The sequence below is a fragment of the Thamnophis elegans genome, chromosome 13 (assembly GCF_009769535.1).
Source record: "Thamnophis elegans isolate rThaEle1 chromosome 13, rThaEle1.pri, whole genome shotgun sequence".
Lineage (NCBI taxonomy): Eukaryota > Metazoa > Chordata > Lepidosauria > Squamata > Colubridae > Thamnophis > Thamnophis elegans.
The window spans coordinates 37,400,500-37,418,161 of record NC_045553.1 but is presented as its reverse complement, the minus strand read 5'-3'; positions in this window follow the sequence as shown (position 1 = coordinate 37,418,161).

Genomic DNA, 17,662 nt, shown 5'->3' with positions numbered 1-17,662 from the left:
GGTGGGGAGAGAGTTACCGGCCAATGTAACCCAATAAGTTTCTAGTGGTTGAGAATAATTTTGAATTTGGGCTTCCCTGCCCCTTGTACATCTCCTTTATCACTAGATTGGTCTTAGCTTTCTAGATACCTCTGTGTACTCCAATTACACAATGTTTGGAAATGTATAAATAGGTCCAATTTCAATATGCTTGGTGGCCTAATGATGAAGATATACCTGCCATTGGGAAAGTTGGGAGTTCAGTCCTAAGTAGTGGCTGATATTTTTCCCTTAAGATGCAAAGAAAAACATCTGCTCCACATTCTACGTGGTGTCAGGAAGGGCATCCAGCCAGTAAACATTCAGTTCCTTCAAGTCACCCTTCCCTGACCGCAAATTAAGAGATTACAGGGTCATAAAAAGAGGTAGTGATACAGAGGTGGGTTCCTACTGGTTCGCACCAGTTCGGTAAAACCGGTTCGTCAAATCTACCGAACCGATTAGAAGAGGTTCCACCAGTGGACCCGGAAAGCAGGCCACACCTACAGAAGAGGTTCTAAAAAATTTTGAAACCCACCACACACACACACAGACAGACTCACACAGAGAGAGAAAGAGAAAGAAAGGAAGAAAAATAAAGAAAAAAAGAAAGAAAAGGATGAAAGAAAAAAAGGAAAAAGGGACAGAGAGACAAAAGGAAGGAAAGAGAGAGAGAGAGAGAGAGAAAGAAAGAAAACACATGGCTGACAAGCCACTCCCCCAGGTCACATGACCAGCAAGCCACTCCCACAAAGGAGGCCACACCCACAGAGTAGGTTCAAAATTTTTTTGAAACCCACCACTGTAGTGATATAACTATTTTTGTATATCGAAGAAGGGGAAAGGATCAGAGGTGTCATCTTGAGCTATCATAAACAAAATAATTCAATTTGGATGTACGTTAGCTTTATAAAAATCTATCCCATTCAAAGCATCTTCCAATTTGAACTGCCACTTTCAGAAAATTGATCTTGTGAATTCAGATCGATCCGATGTAGACTTCTAAATTTCTTATTTCACATTTGCAAGGGCTCTATTCCAATTATTACAAAAGGCATTGAAATGGTCATGTCTAAATATAGACTGTTCCGATAGGAGTCAACTATTTTATAGATCAATATCCAACTCTTAATTTCTGGACCGTTTTGAACCGATGATTAAGCTGAAATGCAAGTTAGTATTGGCATTAATTGCTTGCTCGTTGCTGGAAGATATAGGTGCAGTTACATCAGCTTTCAACCCCTCTGGAGTTAGATGGATATAGTTAGTTGCATTGCAATTAGTTACACAGTGTTCCATGGTCCAAGAAAATACCCACCTTGTTCACGCAGTGACCTCCTTCCAAATGTGAGTTAATCATTGCTCGTTGAACTAATTTAAGCAACATTTTAGTGTGTTTATTTCAGAACATTTCTTCCTGGTCTTCATGAAACTTCAAAGGTAACTGGTGTCTGATGTGATGTGGCACATGATGTGAGACTCAAGTGCCTATAGTGCTGAGAGATACTTAATTCCTATTATATGCATTCTGGCTGTGAAAAGTACCTGAAATATTCCGCAATTCATTGAAAGATCACCTTAACTACAAGAATGAAGTCTTCTATACTTTCTGAAAAAATGATGGTTTATTCTGGGGCTATACTACTCTATAATTTGGGGAAGGAGTTTGTTGCTCCTCACAAACCATCCCAATCTGTTCTGTCCCTTCTGGTTTTCTTTCTGGATCCAAATTCATATACATAAGGTGTTGATTGTTACTGATTTATTTGTATTCTCCTTTGTAGTAGGTAAGTTGAGAATCAAGAAAAAGACCTGATAATTCTAAGGCCCAATCGCCTTTTTAGAAGAATAGGAATAGCATAGCAATAGCCTTTAAGCTAATATACTGCCCCATAGTGTAGTATATACTTATTGGTACCATATTATATTATTACTCTATTGCTTTGTATGTACATTGAGAGCTTCTCCACTGGAGACAAATTCCTTGTGTGTGTAATCACACTTGGCCAAATAAAGCGGTTGTGTTGTGTTCTGCTCTGCTCTGTTCTCTATTTACTATAATTATTCTAATTCTAATTCTAATTCTAATTAATTCTAATTCTAATTCTATTCCTATTCTTATTCCTATTCCTATTCGAATTCTATTCTATTCTGGTTTGTAGTACTGTGGTCAGTTTACCCACGTAATCATTATTTACATATTGCCCTAAACAATTTACTAATCCCAGAACGATGAAAGGCTGAGTCAACCTTGAATCCTATCGGTATATATTATCTCAGTATCTGCATGAAAAAGAGCAACCAAACAACAAAATATGCATAAGTTTTTGAACATTTTTCACGTTTAATAGATGTGTGAATGAATTTTTCAGAATGAAACTTCCGTTGACTCAGATCTTGATTCTTGTCTTCTTGGTATTGCTGTCCCTTTTAACAGGTATGTTTATAAAGAATAAATAGAAAATAGATAGATGATAGAGAGATGGATAGATGGATGGATGGATAGATAGATGACCAAAAATGCAAAACATCGTCTATAGTTGAAATGGTTAAGCAGGGTTGAAGTTGATTATACTTGATAGAAACCATAAGAAAGCTGTAGATTAAACTAGGAAGTTGACAAATGATTTTGGCTGTAATTAAAAAAAAAAAACTTCTACGTTGGTTCAAAGCTATCACACCATCATGAATGTTTCCATTAAATCATCAAGAGTTTGCCCTCAACCCGAAGAGACCTTATTTTACTTAGACTGTGGATGTAGAATTGATTTTTTTTTTACCTCATTCCTTCTTCTGTTTGAATTATATAGCTGAAGGGCTAATATGTCATCAGTGTTACTCAGTTAGAAGGACAATACATGTCGTAAACCATCCACCTGCAATGCATCTACAAAACAATTTGCTTCATTCAAGAAACTCCAAAGGTGAGAAACAAGTTAAATTAATCAACCACCGGACAGAACCATTCTTCTAAACAAATAAATTTTACCAATGGAAAAGGATATTGGTAGCTCATGATTGAATTGTGGGGTCCTTGGTGCTTTCTCAGCTTGATGGTTTTCTTGCAGATGTTTCATCACTAAACTAGGTAACATCATCCGAGCATTGATGATGTTACTTAGTTTGGTAATGAAACGCCTGCAAGAAAACTAAAAAAAAAACTCAGAGAGCACTAAGGATCCCACAAATACCGCTTTCCTTAATACGATCCCTGTTCCTTTCTGTTTGGGTGAGATGCCTAGAATAGGATTCTCTATAACTGGTCAGCAACGTGCGGGTCTGGAGTCGCATGTGGCTCTTTCATCCCTCTGCTGTGGCTCCCTGTTGCTCAAAATATGTGTCACAACCACCAATGTATGACATCCACCAGCACACAATCTTTTGAGCTTTTCGACCCCCAGTACACCAACCATGGATAAATCCAAGAAAGAAACGTTTCAGAAGAAAACAGAATGTGTAATTCAACTACATATGCTAGTTTTGTGGCCCCTAGGAAACAGGCAGGCACGGGAAGGGTTTTGTGGCTCCCTTGTGTTTTATTTTCTGTGGGAATCGGGGCCAAATGGCTCTTCGAGTGCTTAAGGTTGCCAACCCATGCTCTAAAACATAACTCTGTGATTCTAACACTGGCTTGAAATTCACGAAGAAAAGAATGGGAGGAGTTGCTCCTTAGGAAATGTCAAGTAAACAACCTATCTTATTCTAGGAATAAAATGTGAGTCAATGTAATGACAATAAATATATATAGACAGTCCTAACTACGCAGATACAGAAGATAATTGGACCCAGGTGGTTGTAATTAGGTTCCTCCCAAGAGAGTATATAAGGAGAGACTTGGGAGGAGGCTGTTTGCAGGATTCAAATGATATACCAATGCTGGAGAAGCTCTTGGGTGTATTTCTTATCTTGGAAGTCTGGATTGCCAACCCATGCTCTAAAACATACTGTGATTCTAACACTGGCTTTGAAATTCACGAAGAAAGAATGGGAGGAATTGCTAACCCTAACCTATCTTATTCTAGGCATAAAATGTGAGTCTATGTAATGACATGAATATATATATATAGAAGTCCTACCCTTCACCTGTCTTTTCATTTACAGGAGGATACATTAAGAGAATAAGTCAAGGTTGCACCTCTTACTGTCTAGATACTATTCAGTTCAACAATGCCTATATAAGGTATACCTTTTGCTGCAAGACAGATTACTGTAACAAATATAATGTTTGGCAGTTTCTTTAACTTCAGTCTTGACAGAATTCTGCTCCTGACAATTGATAGGTATCTTCCAAACACATACACAAACACATATATAAATATGGGTGAATTGGTGGTAGAGGGAAACTTCCTATTTCTTTATATGAGCTAAAGAACCCATTGGGGGTGCAGCTTTACAGTATATCTCTTCAGTAAGCTTTTGTGCTTCAGGTCTACAGATAGCCCTTGTTAATGGCCACAATTGGGACGGGCTAATTGGTTGTTAAATAAAGTGGTTGCTAAATGAAACTGTAGCTGTGACTTCAGTTTTCCTCTGCTTTACAGACTCGCAAAGTTCAGAATAAGATGATTTCCCTCTCCCCCCTAATTTCTATAGCCACCATCTCAATCTACAACTCTTGGAGGCTCACAATCATATATATATATATATATATATATATATATATATATATATATATATATATATATATTATATATATATATATATATATATATATATATATATATATATATATTTAAAACAATAAAAATCAATAAAATTGTGCAAAATAAATATACATAGCAGCAGAGATTCTAGGCTGTTTAGCATAAATCCAGGAAACTGGGCTCTTATTCTCTAATCCTTGAGAAACAATGTAATACATCCTACTAAAATTGAGCTTGTATTCTCTCTCCTTCCCACATGCAGGCATGGCTTGGTTTTTGAAGGAAACGAATATGAGTAAAATACAAAATGAATAATAAAAACTATCTTGCTTTGTCTTTTCATTAAGGAATTCAGACTGCTTTTAATTGTTTCTCTGATTTCTTTCACCCTCACCTTTCCCCAAAAGGACCCTCTTGTTTCCTTGCCAAATAAGGAAGCGTTTGGAAGGTTTTCTAAAAGACAATGGGTGCCTTATATGTCCCCAAAATAGAGACAGAGACAGAGAGAGACAGGGGACAGAGAATGATGGAGCGGTTCCACTGTCTAAGAAAGGTTCTGGGTTCTACAAAAGGATACTGACAGGTTACACATTTTGCACACTCATTTAATGCTTCCCCTACTGAAAATAGTTGTATACCTGATTTTGGATGGCTGATAGTATCATAGAATGGGAACTAAATGTGGTTCCCTTAGCCTTAGGGTGGGACAATTAATTTTCACCTGTGTTGAAATTCATTTTTTTTACTACTGGTTCTGTGGGCATGGCTTAGTGGGCGTGGCAGAGGAGGATACTGCAAAATCTCCATTCCCACCTCACTCCAGGGGAAGGATACTGCAAAACATCCATTCTTTCCACACTCCAGGGAAGGATACTGCAAAATCTCCATTCCCACCTCACTCCAGGGAAGGATACTGCAAAATCCCCATTCCCATTCTACTCCTGGGGAAGGATACTGCAAAATCCCCATTCCCATTTTACTGCTGGGGAAGGATACTGCAAAATCCTCATTCTTTCCCACTCCAGGGAAAGGATACTGCAAAATCTCCATTCCCACCTCACTCCAGGGGAAGGATACTGCAAAATCCCCATTCCCATTCTACTCTTGGGGAAGGATACTGCAAAATCCCCATTCCTTCCCACTCCAGGGGAAGGATACTGCAAAATCTCCATTCCCACCCTGCTCTGGGGTCAGCCAGAGGTGTCATTTGCCAGTCCTCTAAACTACTCAAAATTTCCGCTACTGGTTCTCCAGAACTGGTCAGAACCTGCTGAATTTCACTCTTGATTTTCACAAAGGAGCCACATGAGAAACTGGGACAGTTATGGAGGGTCAAACCAATAGTCTGAACTTTATACTGCTTAATATTATTATTTTTTGCTTTATTAAAAAAAGCAGTAAATTATATGGTTTAGATTAGCTGCTGCTACCCTCGTAAGAATACATGTTACATCTTATTACACATGATTTCTAATTACATGTGACTTCTAAGAGCCATGGTGGCACAGCAGCTAGAATGCGGTACTGGCAGGCTAACTCCACTGACAGCCAGGAGTTTGATCCTGGACTGGCTCATAGTTGACTCAGCCTTCCATCATCAGTAAAATGAGACCAAGATTGTTGGAGGCAATATGCTGACTCTGTAAACTGTTTAGGAGATGGCTATAAAGCACTATGAAGCAGTATATAAATGCTATTTCCAATTGACCTCAGGTAAGTCACCGAGGCCAGCCAAAGGACCACATGTGGTCCAGGGTTTGTAAAATAACCAGATCTGCCTTAGCCCCTTAGGGGACATTTATTGCAGTTTCATTGTAATTTGAATGAAACAGATTTAAGAAGCTCCCCCCAATCCCAAATAGCTCAAGCATACAAGCAAAGTAGCTACTGTTGTGGCCCAGCAGGAGCCGTTGGACTGCATACAGACTCCGATAGCGAGGGGCCCTATGAGTCGGCTTTGGAAGATGTGGAGGACCCTGGACAGGGTTCCGACTCTGAGCAGGGACCAGAGAGGCTGGTTGGGCCACCAAGAGGCACCTGAGGCATGGAGCAGCGGTGAAAGCCAAAGGGAGTCTGTCCACGACATCAGGCCTTGGAGCAGTGGGGAGGAGCTAAGGGAGTTGGTCCCAGACGCCAAGCAAAGGCAGCAGATAAACGCCAAGAGCAACTACGCAGATACAGAAGATAATTGGACCCAGGTGGTTGTAATTAGGCTCCTCCCAAGAGAGTATATAAGGAAATACTTTGGGAGGAGGCTGTTTGCAGGATTCAACTGATATACCAATGCTGGAGAAGCTCTTGGGTGTATTTCTTATTTTGAAAGTCTGGATTGCTGCCAAAGTCTTGTCAGTGTGTTAATTTACTGTGAATAAATTGTATAGCAGTAATCTTTGTGTTGGAGTGCCTCGGCATACGGAGGGGAGGTCAGAACAGCTAACTATGGAAAATGTTGTCTCAAAGGTGTTTTTTCAAGAGGCAACTGGATTTGTTTGTCCAGTTGCCTCTTGAAAAAAGTATCTTTGGGACAACCATGACCTGGATGACTGAGAATCTCCATAAACATATGGAAAATGCTGGCATCATCTTCTGCCGACTTTACCTTCCCAAATCACATTATGTCCCCCTACATTAATTTACTGTTGAGTTTTGTTTGTTTATTATTAAATTTGCTTGCCTCCCATTTTCCCACAAGGTGACCCTTGCTGTTTTCTGGTTAGTACAAATACCAAACCTTTTGCATCTGAGTGTTGATGCTATCATGCCTCCCCAGATCTACGTATTTAAGTCAGCACTGCCTACTTAGAGATACCACACTGTGTGCTCATCACAACATACCGAAAGTGGGAGCAAAAGTGGGAAGAAAATATGCAACCTTTGGCTCATCTAGTTCTAATCAAATCATTATGACCTTTCTGAGATCTTAGTTGCACTTTACTGGAGATTCAATCCGGAAGTTACTAAGTGGGAAAAATTAGATGAGGTCGCAATGCATTTTCCATTGCAGACTTACGATGACTTGTCATTACTTGCACCGACTACAAATCATTTGTCAGGTGAGTTGAAGATCCCCCCAAATCATGATAGCGTCTTTCCTCCCCCCCCTGCATCCATTACATTGTGGTCGGACGTTATTGCTATTATTATTTTCAATTAATTGAAGTCACAGTTGTGATTCCTCTTGATGCAAGCAACACCAAGGGATGAGGAACAGACTACTGAATTATGTGCTCTGCATGCTTTTCATCATATCCACTGGTAAGTCTTTAAACTTCAACCCCTATAGAAAAGGTGGAGAAAATATTTCAGGTCTTGAAATATAATCAGAGCAGTTTACAAATCAGTATAGGTAGGTATAGGACTTAGGACCACAACCGAGCTCAAAATTTCTGTTGCTATGTGAGACTGCTGTTCTGTTGTTAAGTGAATTTTGCCACATTTTATGACCTTTCTTGCTTCAGCTGTTAGTGAATCACTGCAGTTGATATATTAGTAACCTGGTTGTTAAGTCAATCTGGCTTCTCCATTCACTTTGCTTGTCAGAAGGTTGACAAAGGTTGCAACCGTCATAAAGTGAGGCAGGTACCAAGCACCTGCATTTTGATCATGTGGCCATGGAGATGCTGCAACAGTCATAAGTGTGAAAAGGGGTCGTAAGTCACTTTTTACAGTGCTGTTGTAACTTCAAACGGTTACTAAATGAACTGTTTGTAAGTCGAGGACTATCTGTAGTTAACAATCCTTTACACGTCCTTTGATTTCATGGCTTTTAAACGTTCTTACACCCCCAATTCCTATGATTCCCCTCCCGATCTCTTTTTGCAGCAAATGCCATCTGGTGTGTCCCAATGCTCCAGGCCAAAGCATACTGGGAAATGTGCTAGTCCATATGACTTCTGTTGGGCTGGTCAAAAAGCAGCATGCTTTATCATAACCCTCCATTTTGGTAAGAATAAAAGTTTGTCTTAATTGCAGAACACTTTCAGGTTGGCCCCATCTTCATCTTTTCAATGATATACATATTTTTTAATCAGAAGTGTACAGATCTCTTATAATCACCACCAGAACTTTCCATTCTTGACACCACCGAATGAACGAATTGTTTCCTGAAAAAGCCCACTCCCCATTCGTTCCTCTTTTGTTTCCTCTGGGAGGAGCCAATCGCCTCCAAGGTGTGGCTTAACTCCCAAGTCGACCCTGCTTTCTTCGTTGTTCTTGTCCTCCGGCAGCTCTGCGCATGCGCACACTGGGAACAGGCTCCAGCTGTTCCTCTGCCTCGCTGCTGTCTAGCTCCCTCTCTGCCTCTGATGCAGAGCCTTCTCTGAGCTTTCCTCAGCCCCCAGGACTGGCCCATGTTCCTCCCCATCCTCCTCACTGTTTAATTCTGCTGCCAGCTCTGCTGGCTGCCAGTGGGCCACAACAAGTAGGTAGTTCTTGTCTGAAGGATTCTGCAGTTCCTCATGCCATACATAAGATTACTAGGGGAAGCTTGTGATCATACTTTTTGCGTGGTTTCTAGGGCTTATTTTATGTTGCTGGCATCGAGGGGGCACTTCTCCAGTTTTCTTAGGATAGGTTTGTGTTGGAAGCCCATGATTTAAAGATACATTTTCCTTCTACTTGTAGAGCTAGAATACTGCTGATATTCTGCCTTTGGAGCAGAATTTTAGATTTATGGATAGTTTTTAGGGAAAAAATGGGGATGGTTTACCTTTGGAAGCCTTCTATTCACCTCTCTATCCTTAACCCGGGGAGGGCCTTCGGCAGCTCCGGCCCTCTGGAACGAGCTCCCCGCAGGGATTCGGACCCTCACCTCTCTCCAGGCCTTCCGAAAAGCCATCAAAACCTGGCTTTGCCGGCAGGCCTGGGGTTGATGAGTTCCCCTCCCCTCTCAACCTGTGTGGTTGTGTGATTCTTGGCTATTTTAAACTACTTGTATTGTGTTCTATGTTTCCCTTTTCCCCCCTTTGAGTTGTTCGCTGCCCTGAGTCCTCCCGTAGAAGGGCGGCATACAAATAAAATAAATCTAAATCTAACCCCCCCTCCCAAGCTAAAAATAAAAATCAATTGAAAGATTTAATTTAATCTTCTAGTGCCTTTACACCATTACTGGATGATTTCTCATTGCTCTCTAGAAATCACTAGAAGCAATGAAAATGGTAGTAAAAAAGGGCTACCATGATCAGAGAATTTATTTGTTCTTATCTGGAAGTTATGTCTCTTTCAGAAAATCTTTATGCTACAACTGGATGATTTCAATAAGGCACCTCTATTTGGGTCTGGGGAACATTAATAGCATATGCCAGTGGTTCTCACCTGTGAGACCAACCTCCTGTGGTCCAGAGCAACCTCGGGAGGGGTCCATGGTGTTGTTCCAGGGCGTTCCGTGAAGGCTTGAAGAAATGTTATGATTTAAATCTTAGGTCTTGTGGGGACGTGGCCATAGTCCGTGACCCCAAATGGTATTTAAAGGGGGGGTCATGGTGAAGAAAAGGTTGAGAACCACTGGCATATGCAAGTACTTAGGATGAACTTCACTTATATGAAATTTACATATGGTAATGTCACAAGTTATGGAGAACTCTAGTGATAGTGATTGAGTGTTTTCCATAACGTTGGCATTGACCTTGAGCAGCACTGCTACACAATTATAATAATATATGCATTATTTTTGTTTTTAGTTGCAAAGTCATGTCTAACCTATCGTGACCCCATAGACAACATTCCTCCAGGCCTTCCTGCTTTCTACCATCCCCCAGAGTCCATTTAAGCTCACACTGACTACTTTGGTGACTCCAGTTGAGAACTACTGGCATAGTGCAATGTACTTAGGGATGAACTTCCACTCATATGAAATTTAACATATTGTAATGTCACAAGTTATGGAGAAATCTAGTGAATAGTGATTGATTGATTGATTGAGTGAGTGAGTGATTGATTGTATTCCATAAAGTTGGCATTGACCTTGAGCAAGCACAAAGGTTTCATGATGATCTCTCTCTAACTTGGTCTTTCAGGTTTCCGGTGGCATACTCATTGCTACTGTAACTGAGTATATCTACCTTGATGTTAGCTGTCCTCTTCTCTTTCCTTCCATCTTTTTCAGCATTGGCATCTTCTAGGTCTTACCAGGAGTCTGGAGTAGGAGTCAAGTTAGTATGTGTGCTCAGAGAAGACTCCATTTGTTTTCTTGTGATCCATGTTACTCTCAGGAGTCTTCTCCAAAGAAAACTTCAAAAGTGTCAGTACTCTTTCTATTCTGCTTCTTCAAATTCTAGTGAAGAGAATACTAAATAAGAAATCAATGGTCAGTTATCTTAATATAAGAGCTGAAATCTGTGCGTAATTGATGGTTGATTGAACTATCTAAGGAAGTAGCAATTATTACATCAGCCATTGGGTCAACCAACCTGCTCACAATGCTTGGTCCACTCTGTCTGAATTGACTCACGTGACTTCCTAGGTCCCTTATTTTGATGATGATTATGACCCAAACGGTCAGCAGACACATCTTCTGCCTCATCATTCTTAACAGATCATGGATTGTCCTAATCTTCCAACTTCACGATGCTATTCTCTTTTCATAACCCTTTATCATTTTCCCCTGTCAGCTTCAATCTTGCTTGCTTGCTATTGGCTGCCATAGTAACAGGGAGGGGGGCATAGGTATTTGGGTGGGGAAACAACTGGTGGAGATGCCTCGTCTGTGGGAGGAAAAGGGGGGATTGCTCTCATCGTCTACTGTGCAGATGAATGGACTTGTTTATGCCCAGGCAAGATCAACTGTCCCAGCTTTCCAGAATGGCTGAAAGCCATCTGAAGATACATCCCTATGACACCATCGGGGTTGGGGATTGGGCATTCAGCCTGGGTCCTTGGGGGAGGGATTTGGAATACTTCAACATGTATTTCGTGCTTTAGCCTCAGATCTTGCGTTTCTTTCATTCCTATCATTTCAAACTCAGTACAAAGTACTTCTTTTTCTACAAACCATGGAGTTGGGAGTTTTCTTTCTTGAATTTGGAAGGAGGCACGCCTGATATTCCCATTAATTCATTTGAACTTAAATAACATTCTTTACACCATGTATTTATTTTCCTACTAAATGCTATTAGTTTAATATTTTAAAAAGTGACTCATATATCACCATAATTCCATATTCGAATGTGTAGGATTATTAATAATGCCAAGTATTAACAATATTTAATCAACCCCAGGAGTATATATCAAGTCCTTACAATTTCCAATCCTTAATATATAACATTCACATATATTTTAACACACTGTAAATATTAATACCATGTTAATATACAGTGGCTGGCTGGTTGGCCCTTCTTTCTCCTTCTCTCAGTCTCTCTTGAACTGCCTGCGGGACTCTCCTTCCATAGCCTCTGCTCCTTCATTGTTCCTCTTCTTGCCTTCTTTCTCAAACTCTTCTCTTCCTCAGGATTGCCTCACAGAAGCCTCTCCTATCCTACCTTCTTCGCTCCCTTAGGCTTGCCCCATGGACACCTCTCCTCTCCTATTCTCTTATTTCCCTCAGGCTTGGCCCACAGAAGTCTCTGCTATCCTATCCCCTCAAGCCTCTTTTCTCCCCAGCATCCCTTCCTATCCTCACCTTCCAGCTTTTTTCCTTCTCTTCCCCCCCCCCCCAGCCAAACACTCCTTTTATTCCCTTCTCCCCCCTGCTACATAATTATAATATTATATGCAATTGTTGTTGTTGTTAGTCACAAAGTCATGTCTGACCCATCACGACCCTATGGACAACATTCCTCCAAGCCTTCCTGCCCTCTACCATTCCCCAGAGTCCATGTAAGCTCATGCCTACTGCTTCAGTGACTCCATCCAGCCACCTCATTCTCTGTCATCCTCTTCTTCTTTTGCCCTCAATCTTCCCAGCATTAGGTTCTTCTCCAAGGAGTCCTTCCTTCTCATTAGGTGGCCAAAATATTTGAGTTTCATCTTCAGGATCTGGCCTTCTGAAGAGCAGTCTGGGTTGATCTCCTCTAGGACTGATCAGTTGGATCGCCTTGCAGTCCAAGGGACTCATATGAGTCTTCTCCAGCACCATAATTCAAAGGCCTCAATTCTTTGGCTCTCAGCCCTTCTTATGGTCCAACTTTCACAGCCATACATTGCAACTGGGGAAACCATACCTTGACTATACACACTTTTGTTGGCAGGGTGATGTCTCTGCTTTTTAGCGGCCTCTCTAGATTTGCCATATTTTTCCTGCCCAGGAGCAATCATCTTTTAATTTCTTGGCTGTAGTCCTCATCTACAGTGATCTTGGAGCCCAAGAAAATAAAATCTGTCACTACCTCCATTTCTTCCCCATCTATTTGCCACAAATTGAGATGGCTGGATGCCATGATTATGTTTTCTTAATGTTGAGTTTCAAGCCAACTTTTTCACTCTCCTTCTTCACCCGCGTCAAAGGCTCTTTAGTTCCTCTTCACTTTCTGCCATTAGAATGGTATCATCTGCATATTGAGGTTGTTGATATTTCTCCCCGGCAATCTTAATTCCAACTTTTGATTCATCAAGCCCCGCCTTTCTCATGACGTGTTCTGCATATAAGTTAAATAGGCAGGGTGACAATATACAGCCTTGCCAAGATTCCTTCTCAATTATGAAACCAATCAGTGTTCTGTCTCCAGTTTCTTAATGTTGCTTCTTTATCTGCATACAGGTTCTCAAGAGACAAATAAGGTGGTCTGGTACTCCCATCTCTTTAAGAACCTGCCACATTTTTTTGTGATTCACACAATCAAAGGCTTTAGCATACTCAATGAAGCAGAAGGAAATATTTTCTGGAACTCCCTAGCTTTCTCCATGATCCAGGTATGTTGGCAATTTGATCTCTAGTTCTTTGGCCTCTTCGAAATCCAGCCTGTACTTCTGGTAGTTTTCGGTCCACATACTATTGAAGCCTAGCTTGTAGGATTTTGAGTATAACTTTGCAACGTGTGAATGAGTGCAATGGTGCGATAGTTTTGAACATTCTTTGGCATTGCTTGTCTTTGGAATTGGAATGTAAACTGACCTTTTCCAATCCTGTGGCACTGCTGAGTTTTCCAAATTTGCTGGCAAACTGAGTGTAGCACTTTATACTGCATTGTCTTTTAAGATTTTGAACAGCTCAGCTGGAATACTGTCACCTCCCCTAGCTTTGTTTTTGCTCAGACTCTAAGGCCCATCTGACTTCACATTCCAGGATGTCTGGTTTGAGGTCAGTGACCACCCCATCATGGGTTATCAGGATGTTAAGCTCATCCTTGTACAGTTCGTCTGTGTAATTTTGCCACCTCTTCTTAATCTCTTCTACCTCTGTTAGGTCCTCCGCCATTTTGTTCGTTTATCATGCCCATCTTTGCATGAAACATTCCATTCATATCACCAATTGTTCTTGAAGAGTTTTTCTGGTCCTCCTTATTCTATAGTTTCTTCTATTTCTTGCACTGTTCATTTAAGAAGGCATTCTTATCTCTTCTAGCTAGAATTCTGGATTCAATTGGGCCTATCTTTCTCTTTTTCCCCTTGCCTTATCGCTTCCCTTCTTTCCTCAGACTATTTGCAAAGCTTCCCCAGACAGCCATTTTGCTTTCTTCCATTTCTTTTCTTTGGGATGGTTTTCGTTGCTACCTCTTGTACAATGTTATGAACCTCTTTCCATAGTTCTTCAGGCACTCTGTCTATCAGGTCTAATTCCTTAAATCCATTTGTCACTTCTGCTGTATATTCATCAGGGATATCATTTAGTTCATACCTGAGTGGCCTAGTGTTTTCCCCCTACTTTCTTCAATTTAAGCCTAAATTTTGCAATGAGAAGCTCATGATCCTGAGCCACAGTCAATTCTGGTCTTGTTTTTAATGATTGTATAGAGCGCTCTTACAAGTATAATGCAACTATCATGCTATTCAAAGCCTGGGAGAACTTTTGAGGTATGAAATCCAGTGCTAACTAAACCGAGATCAATAGTTTCTTGATCTTTTTTTCCTTTTTTCCAGAACATCCTTTATCCTGTCTGAAGCTGGTTGCCGTCAACACTGCATACCTTCAAATGATTCAAACATCATATTTGGTCTGAAGTTACTTGCTGTAATTCTGATTACTGCAACAGTTAGGTTTATGGCTGGAATCCTGAGAGAAGAAAGGCTAAGCAGCCTTGGACAAGAGAAGCTGTAGTTTTAAGATATTCAGAACAGCAAAATCTGCCAGTGGTACTTTGAATAATAAACATGTCTTCTTCTCTCATATGTGTTTTGCTAATAGTAATTAAGTCCTGTATGTCTAGTCCAGGGGTGGGTTCCTGCCAGTTCTAACCTCTTCTATAGAAGAGGGTTCCACAAATCTACCGTGCCATTTAGAACCGTTCCAGCTCCCTCCCGCGCCCGTCCGGACCATGCTTGCCCTGCCCACTGCTCACTGATTGGCTGGCTCACCATCACTCCGCCCGCCTCTAAGAATCTATCTAAACCTTAAAGTCTTAAAGCTGTCAAGTTTGAACACCCCTGGGGTTATTTTTCCCACAGGGTTAGGGGAGTAAGGGTCTTGTAACTGCAAGCCACTCCCACTCAGTCACATGGTTGGCAAGCCACTCCCACCTGGTCACATGGCCAGCAAGCTACTCCCACAAAGCAGGCCACACCTACAGAAGAGGTTCTAAAAAAATTTGAAACCTACCACTGGTCTAGTCCAACACGAGAACAACTAAGGGTAACATAACATCTGTGACAGAGAAGAGGGAGCCAACTTATTTTCTAAAGGACAAGACATAATGGGGAAGCTTAAGAAAAAGAGGAGGCATGGGAGTCAGGATCAGCATCAAGGCAACCTGAGCGCTCCGAGGGGGAAGAGGGAATGGATCTGGCAGAGAGAGAGAGAGAAGAGAGAGGGAGGGAGGGAGGGAGGGAGGGAGGGAGGGAGTGGGCAGAGCTTGGGCCATCCATCAGTCCTCAGATGGAGAGTCAACAGCCCCCAGGTCTGGAGGTGGCTGATGAGGAAGAGGAGGAACAGCTGGGTCCAGTGCCTGATGCACAAATGCACAGAAGGCAGAGGAGAGGAGAGCAATGGAAATCTATGGGCTGATCCTTGGACGGAAGAGCCACCACTGCTAGGGAAGCCCCATCCTAACTCTGGGGATAAAAGGCAGGGGGCAGAGATTAATAGATGTGGCAGACAACTATTCATCTCCCTGCTGAACAGACTTGTTAGCCTGCGTTGAGAGATAAACTTTTTGCTGGGGCTGCTGGCGTACCTAATAAAGGAATCGTTGAGTTAACTTCAGAGGTTTTGTCGTGTTTGGGGAGTTTGGGTCCGAACAAGCTGTTTGCTATTGTCAGCATAAAAAATCGTGTCATTATGGTCTATATTCATGCTTCATGAGAGAGCCATGTATGAATCCAGCTACTATGGCTTATTCACACATTATGATTAAATGTCCCATGTGAATTTGGGTTCCTTTTGTGAGTAGGAAGTACATCTTTAACAAGGCAGATACAACACAGATATTACTACACATTGATATTTATAGCAATAGCACTTAGACTTACATACTGCTTCACAGTGCTATACAGCCCTCTCTAAGTGGTTACAGAATCAGCATATTGCCTCCAACATTCTGCACGCTCATTTACCAACCTCGGAAAGATGGAAAGCTGAGTCAACCTTCAGCTGGTCAGGATTGAACTGCTGCAGTAAGCAGACTTAGCCTGCAACACTGCATTCTAACTACTGTGCCACCACCAGCTCTTGTACTGTAACATAGAGGGTTCAAATTGTAGATAATTTAGTAGATGGGGGTTACCCTATTGTGTATCAGAATTACTTAATAAGGTAAAGGTAAAGGAATCCCTGAGGATTTTATTCTGGTAGACATTGCCAACTATATGGGATGGCACTCATGTCCATTTCAAGGCCATTGAGTCAGATGTTTCCATGGTAATGTGACCAGCATGAGTTGCGGAGCGCTGATCCCTGCCCATCAACATGGTACCTATTTATCTGCTTGCATTTGCATGCTTTCGAACTGCAAAGGTGGCCGGAGCTGGGGCCAGAATGGGAGCTTACCCCATCACATGCCGCTCAGGTCTCGAACCTGGCCTGCCTGCTTTCAAAACTGACAGGCCCAGTGTCTCAACCACCACGCCCACTGAATAAAGGATGCTGGTATAATTTTTTTAAAAAGATGGCTAGATAAATAGTTTCGATGGGTGAACCACAATCTCTCACATTCTTTCGTCCCACCAGTTATGCTATCAAAAGCCTATAAATTCTTGTGTAGGTGGTTTGCTTGATCTGCTTGGATGAGACCGCACCGTATGCCTATCACTATGTTCCAGGAACGGGAGAATGTGGTCCCTTGCACTTAGTTTTTCTTTCAAATCAAGTCATCAGAACTTTCTGGATCTTCTTTTGCAGTATTAGAACTTGACTAGAGATTCAGGAGGAAAGGAGCTGAATACTGGGTAGAAAGGTAAGATGATACAGGAGAAATGTGCAATGGGTCAATCTCTTCCTTCATGATGCACATTATATTGTTTACTGAGAGTCTCCAAGATCAATCCTTCACCAAGTTTTGAGTTGATTGTCTCAGGAAGTAGAGTCAGAAAGATTAGCTGAACTTTTCCTTGTGATCTTGTCTCTCTTCTCTTATTTACCTCACACAATTACAGAGTTCTTTAAAATGACCCATCTAGGACACCTAGTGTTTTGAGAGAGCACCACAGATGATGAATAATTCTAACCTACGGGCCATGGATGGTCTTTCATCTATACTCAGGTATGTCTGTGAGAAAACCTGAAATATATTTTCAGTCTCAAAAACCAACTCTCATCGTTTTGAGGTTTGAGGTTTATTCGATTTATATGCCGCCCTTCTCCCAAGGACTCAGGGCGGCGTACAACATTGAAAGAAACACATACTACAAAAGTTAAAAAGAAATTAAATAGGATATCCCCAAACCCAATTAAGAATTACAATGACACATTTGTTTAA